Here is an 11,360-nt window from a genome sequence, read left to right on the forward strand (position 1 = left end):
TTGATTATCAGTTTTCGTCTTCTAATATTCTGTTGTTGTTGATGCAGGACATCCACACCATAATGGATTTAGAAGTTCAATCAGAGAAGGATGCTTTTGAAACAAGTCTGATTGAACATATTGATGCAAACGGGCATTTGATCACAAATAACGATTATGATGTTGAAATAGAGAAAACAAAAGATATGGACCTGGAGTTTGCGGTTGAAAAAGAAGTGACAAATGAAGTAATTGGACAAGTGTTTGATACTCCTGATGACGCATATGAATTCTATAATAGTTTTGCGTTTTTACATGGATTTGGAATACGTAAATCGACTTTTAAAAATAAGACAACAAATGAGGCTTATCGAAAGAAATATGTATGCAACAAAGAGGGGTTTAAAGATTTGAAGCGTGATGGATCTGAGGGAAACGCTAATAAACGTCGTAGGGCTTTAAGGACGGGATGTGAAGCATTTCTTCGGATTTCAATAGGTAATGATGGGAAATGGTCAGTCGATGAATTTAGCAATGCACACAACCATGAGCTAACCGTTACTCCGACCAAAGTCATGAAACATAGATCTCATGGGAAGTTTCACCGCTCAATGGCTTGCAAATCTCTAATGTTGGAACTTGGTCAATCTGGGTTGAGACCTTGTCAAATCAAGAAGGTCGTAAATACCATGAAAAATCCAAGTGAAAATGATGTTACATCAAAACAATGTGCCGATATCTTAGGTGAACAACGAAAACATTACAAGGGTAAGGAATTTTATGGCCTTATTAAACATTTCCAAGATAAATTAATAGAAGACCCCGACCTTTATTTTGTTGTGGACTTATTTGAAGATGGGTCTCCTAGAAATATTTTTTGGGCAGATGGGAGATCAAGAGACTCATATATAAAATTTGCAGACGTTGTTGTTTTTGATGTCACATATATGACCAACAAGTTTATGATGCCATTTGCTCCATTTGTCGGGGTGAATAATCACCGCCAGTCCATACTTTTTGCCGGTGCATTGTTGGAGAACGAGAAACAAGAGACTTTTGAATGGTTATCTCAAAATTTCTTAAAGTGCATGTTTGATAAGCATCCATTGGCAATAATTACTGATCAAGACAAGGCTATTGGAAATGCAATTAAAAGAATTTTTCTAAAAACCTGACATCGCTTCTGTTCATGGCATATAAAGAAACATCAAATTGAACATATTCAATCACTTACAGTTCGTTATAGTGACATTGAAGAGCCATACAAGCAGTGGATAAAGAGTAATACCGTTGAAGAATTTGAAAATCATTGGGAAATTTTATGTGGTAAATACCAATTTGAAAGTGGAAGTTGGATAACAGAGATGTATAAGCAACGCGAGTATTGGGCTAAAGCCTACTTGAAAAATTGTTTTTTTGCTGGCATGACATCAAGTGGAAGAAGTTTTTGATGGATTTGTGAATTCAAATACCATGCTGAATGAGTTTGTAATCCAGTATGATAAAGCTGTTGCGTGCTGAAGGGGTTCTGAAAACGATGAAAACTTTAGGACCATGGACTCCAAGCCAAATCTTTCTTCTGTAAATATGATAGAGAAAAAAGCAAGTCAACGTTTCACTAGAAAGCTCTTTGATATATTCAAGAAAGAATGGGCGGAAGCTACCCTTAATTTAACCCATGAGACGATAACCAAAACTTTAAAAGAAATCAAATATAAGGTTGGACAGCTCGATATTGATAAAATACATTGGAGAACTGTTAACTTTCGACTCTCGGATAAGATAGATGTAACATGTTCGTGTGCAAAGTTTGAAACATATGGTATATTATGCTTGCATATATCATATGTGTTGAAGAAGAGGAATGTTGAAACCCTTCCTGATCATTATATTTTATCAAGGTGGACACTTGATGTTAGGTATAAGTCTGATAATCACACGATTGAGCTCGAAGACACACATAGTGGAAATGAAGTTAGCGCGTTAACTTTATGGTGTGTTCAATCAAACTTTATAAAAGCAATCGAAAATGCAAGAGATTCCCCATGTGAGATAAAGAAACTAAATTCCATCTTGGTTAACTTCTTAGAAGAACAAAGCGTTCGAACAAATTCCAGACAGTTGGAAAGTACTACACAAAATTCAAATGTGGGAAGCTCACAAGTAAACTTGATGCCTCAAATTTCTATTCGTGATCCACAAGTTAAAACAAATAATAAAGGTCGTCCCAAAAGTGCAACTAGAATCAAGTCTTCCTTGAAAGCACCAAAACAAAAAACTTGTTCTTACTGCAAGCAACCGGGTCATAACATCACTGGTTGTTCGAAAAAAAAGAAGGTAAATCTGTATTTCTTAATAAATAATGGTTGTTAGCTTTATACTTACATTAGTTTTTTTTTTTTTTTTTTTTTTTTTTTTGCAGGACGACGAGTCCTTAGTAGACAGAGAATGATGATATGTGAATCGACTTGCAGACCTGATAGTTTTGTAGATTTACTATGGTGGCACTTCTTTGCGCAGACATGATAGTTTATTAGATCTTTTCAGTAGTTTTGATATTTTATGGTAGTATGTTTATGTTTAGATCTTTTCATGAAGCTGGATTGTTACTGTAGTGGTTTTTTAGATCTTTTCATGAAGCTAGATTGTTACTGTGGTGATCATATGGTATAGTTTTTATAATCATATTAAAAGGTTTAAAAATGGAGAAATGGTATTTTGGGAAATTCATCATGTAAACGGATGATGGGCCAACTGGGACACACCCGTTTATTTAACGGGTTCGTATGAGTTTTGGGTTAAATCGAAAACCGTCACCTTAAATCATGATCATGCTATTCATTTATTTTTTAGTTATATCAGAAGTCGGGTATGGTTTTAAGATATTTATATTTATTAAGTTTACAAATACTAATAGTTTTTAATAGGTCGCGGAGGTATAATGTTCCTAAACTGGATGTTGCTGTCAATAGAAAGGGTGACAAGCCGTTTTTCCGATTATGAAATGCATATGCTTCTGGTTCTAAATAGTTGACATCATGGATCTTTTGGTCACAAGTAGCTTCAGCTACTGCAGCCTACAGTCAAAGGGCTGCTACAACCTTTAGCTCAGTTAATACATGCGTGTTTATTTTGTGTGACGGACAACTCTTTAATTAACTATGCATTTAATGTTATAACCGTAAATGAACCTCATGTACATGTCCATATTACGCCCAACACATGATACAGAAAACTGTTATGCGCAACGCGCAGGGCATTTAACTAGTTTGAACATAAAACGAAACGGGCCAAAATGAATGAACCTTATGTACATGTCCATATTACGCCCAACACATGAAACAGAAAACTGTTATGCGCAACGCGCAGGGCATTTAACTAGTTTGAACATAAAACGAAACGGGCCAAAATATTGAAATATAAACTTAAACGGGTCAAAACGTTGCAATATAAATTAAAACCGGGTTAAAATATAGTAATATAAAATGAAACGGGCCAAAATATTGAAATATAAACTTAAACGGGTCAAAACGTTGCAATATAAATTGAAACCAGGTTAAAATATAGTAATATAAAACGAAACGGGCCAAAATATTGAAATATAAACGGGTCAAAACGTTGCAATATAAATTGAAACTGGGTCAAAATGTAGTAATATAAAATGAAACCGGCCAACTTATAGAAATATAAACTTAAACGGGTCAAAATATAGTAATCACATTTCTTCCATCAAGCATTAACACAGCATCAGTAACCTCACCTCTGGGCTAAGATGGCCTGCAAAGTAAGAAAGTAAAAATGCCACTAGGAAGTATTTTACCATTTATCTTAAAGCAGGCAGCATATCAGCGGCCTTACCACTGTTTTCCAAAAAACCAGTAACCTGTGTATGAACATTCCCCACATACCTACATTCTCCCACATGCATATAATATAGCATAAAATAAAAAAAGCATACTGCGCAAAATGTGGTGCAAACTGTCCAAAACTGCAAAATGGTGGAAGCCAAAGTACATAACAAAGTATATAACAAAGATTTTTTTTTCATTTCTTCAAGCGTTGTCTACGCTAACAAAGTACATAAAAAATATAAAATTTTCCATTTCCTCTAAAATACAATGACAACCGTTTACATAGACATAAAACTAACAACATAAATTAGAAAACCTATCCAACTATAAATCAAGTATCTCCTCATTTGTCTCGCATCATCTTCACTTGTTTTCAAAAAAGTATCCCTAGTCCTCGGTAAGTACCACCACCTGCATTTGACCTGCTAACCCGATAAAAAATCCATCTCCATCGACCTGCATTTACCCTGCTAACCCGATAAAAAACCTCTTGTACACCCCACCACATGTAATCTTTTTACACATCTAATTGGCCAATTGAAACAAAGCTTGAATTCTTTTCAAAATATCAAATATACCATAAAATATCAACATGTACAAAAACTAACAAAAAATCGCACCTTGTTATTTTGAAAGAGTAACTTCATCTACACAATAATTAGTAAAAGTCAAACCAATTATTTTGACCAAATTATAAATGTAAGCAGAGGATTATATGATTATGGTAGTATCGTACCTGCATGATTATCATCTCTAGAAGCATAACTGAAAAGATCAATTCTTTTCAAAATATCAAATATACGTATCTTTCTTCTTTTGAGATGGATTTAAATGCTGCACAAACACATGCTGCACTCACTAGTGTTGCGCCATCTAGTCGTCTCAATATATCATAAAAGAAGTCGTTGCTTAAATTATTCATGTTTGTGATTGGTGCAACTATCATCTGTAAATGCAAAAGGTTTTAAGTAAAACTGAATATAAATAGACGGGCTAATTGCCAGCGAGAAGTGCATTTGCCATTTATGAGCAATGTGGCCAACTGCTAAATATATTAAATTGAAACCAATTAAAATATTATAATCAAACATATTTAGATGATTGATTTCAATTGGAACCACAAAATATTACCTGCAGAGGTTGCGGATTCGAATTGCAGGGTAGACTAGGGAACGACCTAATCTTCGTCATCTTCACTGTTAATCTTCGTCATCTTCCTTGTTAGATAGAACGACCTAGGGTTTAATGAGCATGGTTAATAGCTTTGTGTCCTACTACATCAATCTTCGTCCTTCTTACTTGTCGATCGGCGGTGAACTGTAAGGCCTAGGGTTTGCAAGAACATCAGAGAGGAGAAGAGCAGGCTTGCTGTGTTTTGGGATTAGCTTTTGAGAATTTTTTTAAGTTTTTATCAAAACTAAGTAGTTTTGATTGGTTTATCGTGTAAGGTTGCGCGTCTCACAACACCGTATTCACTTTCCCCGTTATATATATTATTAAATATATTTTTTTTATTGTATATATTTATTCACCCATGTATCACGCGGGCTCTATCTTGGTTTTAAATTAAAGAAGCTCAGCTTGAGTGGCAGAGCTTGTTCATGTAAAGGGTACATTACACGTGTCGCCTAAATTCAACTCATCTATTTTAAGACCAATTTAGCAACATAATCATCACTCTTTTAGTAAAAAGTATGTGTAATGGTTAATATTAGGGGTGACAATCTTGATCCAAACTATTTCAAATAGGTCAATTTGGGTTGTTTTAAAAATCATATGGGTTGGTTGGGTCATAGATTTTAATAAGATGGGTCAAAATGGGTCACTTGAAATTCAACCTTCTTTTTTTCGGGTCAAAATGGGTCGACAAATTTAAATAAATAGGTCGATTTGGGTTAGTGTCTTAAGGAAAAGTGGCAAGCTCGGGTTGAAACGGGTTTTGGATTGGAACGAGTTCGGTTTAGGTTTCAAGTCAACACGAGTTTTCACACTGGACGGGTTGCGTTTTGGTTTCCTTTGTTTCTTTTTGGTCGGTTTCGAAGCACTGGACGGGTTGGGTTTCGGTTTCTTTTGTTTGCTTTTGGTCGGTTTTGGATTCGTTTTCGGCCTTTTGTTTCGTTGTGGTCTGTTTTTTCAGTTTTATTTCTCTTCGGTTTCAGTTTCGTTTTGATCGATTTTTTCGATTTCGATTAATTCGATTCAGTTTTGGTTTATGTTTCGTTTTCGTCGACTTTCGGTTTCAATTCATTTCTCGAGTTTTTTTTTTTTTGAATAACAAGGACAACGGAGGAAACGTTTTGGTTTTTTTACATTTTTCGTTTTTGATTTATAATTTGATTTATGATTTTTTTATTAATTTTTTTGAATATTTTTTGGAGGTGTTTTTATATTAATAAAAACCCCTTCAAAAAAAATTCAAAAAAATTAATAAATAATCATAATTTAAAATATAAATCAAAAACAAAAAATGTAAAAAAACCAAAACGTTTCTGCCTTTGCCCTTGTTCCTTAAAAAAAAAAAAAAAAAAAAAAAAAAAAAAAAAAAAAAACTGATCCGAATCCCGTTTTGACTTGTTCCGACCTTGACCCATTCTGACCCGGACCCATTCTGACCCGAACCTTTTGACCCTAACCCGTTCCAACCCAAACCAAAACAACCCTTTTTTTAGTTGACTCATTCCTACCCTAACCTATTTCGACCCTAACCCGTTCCGACCCAACCCAACCCATTTACCACCCTTAGTTAATATCTCTTAATGTCCCATTAATCATTATCATTTTAAGTCACGTATGATTTTATTATAGATTCGCCCATACTCTATGACGCCCCTATAATGCCCTAGGGTGACATAGGGGCTTTCTCTGCCTCTATAATGCCCCATGCCCCCATCACGAATGGTCTAAAAGATGAAGTAGCATAACTATAATTTAACACAGTCAATTAATTAAAACAATAACGATAACATAACAAGAATACAAATCTTTATGTTGGACACTAATGTTGGTTTGGTAAGTAGGGTTATCAAAGTTAGATTTTTGTGGACACATACTGGGAATAATTGAGTTGGAGCCATACGGGAAGACATTCTTTGGAATTTGTCGTGAAGTTCACACATTAAAATTTTATTGTACAAATGTCTACAATAAAATTTAAAACACCTTATGATAGGCCGTAGTCTAGACGATAAGAGAGACAAAAAATATATTATACTAGATTTTATCACTCGTATTACGGGGGTTGTTTTATATTATTCGTTTTTAATATTTATATATGTATATTTGGATTTTAATTTTATTTATGGTAAAAAAGTTAATAATTAATATAGTTGAGCTTTGATGATGAAATGGTTTCATAAATAAATGATATGTTATAATCCGGTTTAAAAGATATATGGGTTTGGTGATACCCTTTACCCGTTTATTTTCTTTATTATAAAATTGCTTCTTAATTATAAATAATATCTTTTTTAAATAAAATAGGATATTAATTTTTAGTATATCCCTATTTTATAGGATTTTCATATCAAATATTTGATGAGCTTAATTTTTAATATAATGAGATGTTATAACCCGTTTAAGAGCTATCTGGGTTTTGTGAGACCTTTACCGGTGAATTCAGGTAAATGCGTGAAAAGCCTTCATTTACAGATAAAGTAATCTGATGGCTTAAAAGAATGGTTGTTTTACATTTTTCGTTTTTTAATATTTATCTTTTGGATTTTAATTTTTTTTATTGTAAGAAAGTTAATAATATACTTAGGTTTTGATGATGAAAGAGTCTCATAAATAAATGATATGCTATAACCCGTTTAAAAGCTATATGTATTTGGTGACCCATGACCCACTTACGTTTTTTACTATAAAATTGTTTATTAATTATAAATAATATTTTTTTTCTTTTTAAATTGGATATTAAATTTTAGTATATCCCTATTTTATAGGATTTTCATATCAAATAATTAGTAAGATTAATTTTAATTTAATGAGATGTTATAGCCCGTTTAAGAGCTATCTGGTTTTGGTAAGACCCATGCCCATAAATTTGGGTTAAATCAATGAGAGACCTTTATTTAAAAATCAAGCAATCTTGTGACTTCCATAAAAAGGGGAAGCGACCATATCACGACACGTAGGATTTTAGGAGTTTCGTTTATATGTATTATCGATTCCTTTAAATTGTAAAATACGAAACATAACCAAGTTTTAAAATTGTTTCAATTAGGTTACTCAACTTTAAAAAAATGTTCCAATTAATTTACTCAACTTTTATATTTTAATAAAGGAAATATCTCATCGAATAGCATTCAACTTTCAAAAGTGTTCTAATTATGTCACTCATGCATATTTTCTCCAAATCGGGTCACTAAATCTTGTGCGTCAAGAGAGAAATAGAAGATAAGATGTGGGGGTCTAAATTTGAAATATATGTATTTGAATTTAATTTTTTTTAAAAACGTTAATTATATTAAAATTTAAAATAAAAAATAAAATTCACGTTGTCACTTAGTGTCAACTTCAAAAAAAATAAAAAAGATTTCCTATGTGAAAGAAAAAAGAAAAAGGCGAAAAACACACGTTAAAAACTTTAATTTGATAACATATGAAAGTTGAGTAACCTAATTATAACACTTTTAAAAGTTGATTATTATTTTATGAAGTTGCATCTCTTTATTAAATTAAAGATTTTAACATGTTTTTAGCCGTTTTCTTTTTTGTTTCACATAAGAAATCTTTTTATCTTTTTTTTTATGTTGACGTTGAGTGACGGCCTGGATTTTATTTTTTTATTTTTAATTTTAATATGATTAATGTTTTTAAAATTTAACTACATATATTGCAAATTCCGACCCCCACATCTTATCATCCATTTCTTTCTCAGCGCACAAAAAAATCGGTGAGACTCGATTTGAAGATTTAGTGACCCGATTTTGGGAAAATATGCAAAAGTGACCTAATTGAAACACTTTTGAAAATTGGTTACTATTATATGAGATATTCTTTTTCTTTCTATAAATATAAATAAATTTTAATTGTTGTTTGGGCTAGCTTATTTAAGAGAAATGTTAAAATACAAAGGCAGACAAAAATTAGAAGTGTGAAAAGGATTTGTGGCAACACAACAAAACCTACTCAAAAAAGAATTCAAAAAAATTAATAAAAAAAGCGCAGCTCAAAATTTAAATAAAAAACGAAAAAATTAAAAAAAATAAAAAATGTTTCGCTTGTCATTCCCGTTCTAAAAAAACTGCCGAAAAAACATAATGTCGAGACAAAAGACACAATGACGAAATAAACAAAAAAACACAATTATTAATAAAAAAGACACAATACATCGCAAAATATAACACAATGTTAAGTAATATAACTCAATATCAAGAAAGAATGTATAATAATAAGAAAAAAAGACACAATCAATGACGAAAACAAACACAAAACACAGTGATAAATAAAAAGGACACAATTAACTTTTTCTTCAATATATATATTTTTTAAGAATGTGAAAGACGATGTAAACATTTTTGTTTTTTACTTTTGTTGTTTTTTTATTAAATTTTGAGTTATGATTTTTCTATTAATTTTTTAAGTGTTTTTAATAGATTTTTTTAGTGTGGCTATAAATCCTATTTATTTTTCTTATTTTTACCAAATGACTTCTAGTCCAATGGTATCTTGGTGGTGGGATAAGACTTAGTGACCATAAGGTCCTAGGTTCGAATCTCACAATAAGGAGTTTTTCTCAAATATTGAGTTTCCACTTGAATTGGTGGCTTGGTGATGGATATGAACGCATGGTGCCACTAGTGACACAATGATACTTCAGTGGTCCGTGAGTGATCCAAATTAGTCGTTCAAAAAAAAAGAATAAATAGTCTTTATTTAATGCATATAGTGTGACGAAGCAAATGTTTGAACATATATATCAAGTGTTTTGAAAATGTGTGGGTTCCTAGACGCTTTTTCATTTTTTGGGATTGACACGATAGTAAGCGAATATTTGTGTCGGAAGTCTTATACTGCTCGATAACCGTTGACATCGTCTATTCAAGGCTTGATAAAAGCAATTACTTATGATCATAAACGAGACAAAATGATTGTCCTAGAATATTAAAAAAAATGTGCATGTCACACCCTGGAGTGCTGATCCTTAATAGTGGCATAGAAATTCCAAAGATTCAAGCATAATGATAATTATAATTTAAAGTCGCCGTAACATTCTAGACTCTTCACTTTTATGTTTTAAAAGGCTAGAAGCTCCAATGAATGTGCTATAGTAAAGTTACTTAATTATGACATAATTGGGAGAACTACAATGAACATGTCAATAAATAGTTTGATCAAAACTGTCCCCTCTCTATGTGAATTATCAGGTACGCTAATTCAAGTATGTACGAATTTAAAACCTAACTAATAACTATCGTAAACAAACCGATCGATTTTGCTATTCAAAAGGATGTTGCGCCTCAGTTTGTTTTCTGTTTACTTGCCATTTTATGTAATCATTTGAATTATATGATTGCCAATGTATAAGTTGATTAGATTACATTTTACAGTATATTTAAAACAACTATAGTTATACATCTTGATTGCCAATGTATAAGTATATTTTTTTTTCTTTTAAAAATCCAATTCTCATGGTTTAAAGTTCAAAAGTATATAGGCCTTGTGTGGTCACGATCTTAATTGATTTATCTACCAACAGTTATACATCTTGATTGCTAGTACAACTTTGGTCACATCACACACCAAAAAAGTGATAATAACATTACATCTCACCAAACCAACTTTTCATGGTCCACAACTCATTTACTAAGAAATTACTTCGTTTCATGTCATATAAAGTTTAACATGTGTTCTAATTACTAATTATGATGGAATATACAATAACTATTATTCTATTTGATTTGTAGTTCCAGGTAAAGATGTTCAAACCGTTCTAAAGAAATTATGAAAGTAGAAGTTTTTATAAAAATCACCATGAGTCAAAGAAGCGTGCACGAGTGCACGACTCGGTTTTGAGCTCAAAACAATTTTCGTTGTAGAAAACCGATGGATAGGTTTAAGTATGAGTTTGGCTTAATTATGCCTTGGTTTTATATCTACGTGTGAAATTTTTCGGCATCAAATAATTTGCTCAAAATAAAAACGTAGGACCAGAACTTTTGGTTTTAAATTTTGTTAATGTTTATTAGTTGGTTTAAGAAGGAAACTTTGCACCCAAAATAATGGGTTTTCTATAAAAACATTCACGAAAGCAACGACGTCATAAAAACTAACATGGTTAGACTCCGTCAGTTAAAAAAATGTGGAAGAAAATATGTTGAAATTTGTGACTATCGTGGTACATAAATTTCTTAAATTGGGTTTATCATTGGCCAATTAGTCAAATTTAGTATTATTAGAATCCAATGACCCTTAATTATAACAACAAACATAAAATAAAATTCGATACATTTTGTTGTTTGGTTGATAAAATTCATTCGTTGCGGTTACGAGTTGACATGAATTCAGTCCGTACGGGACACTCGTGAC

At 32.0% G+C, this 11,360-nt stretch overlaps 1 pseudogene; it reads left to right on the forward strand.

The window, feature by feature from the left end:
• On the forward strand, positions 1–2,431 carry LOC143559097 (protein FAR1-RELATED SEQUENCE 5-like; annotated as a pseudogene).
• Positions 2,432–11,360: the final 8,929 nt, after the last annotated feature.

This window comes from Bidens hawaiensis, unplaced genomic scaffold (assembly GCF_021521415.1).
Source record: "Bidens hawaiensis isolate Kalapana, Puna unplaced genomic scaffold, B.hawaiensis_p1.1 tig00019696_1, whole genome shotgun sequence".
NCBI lineage: Eukaryota > Viridiplantae > Streptophyta > Magnoliopsida > Asterales > Asteraceae > Bidens > Bidens hawaiensis.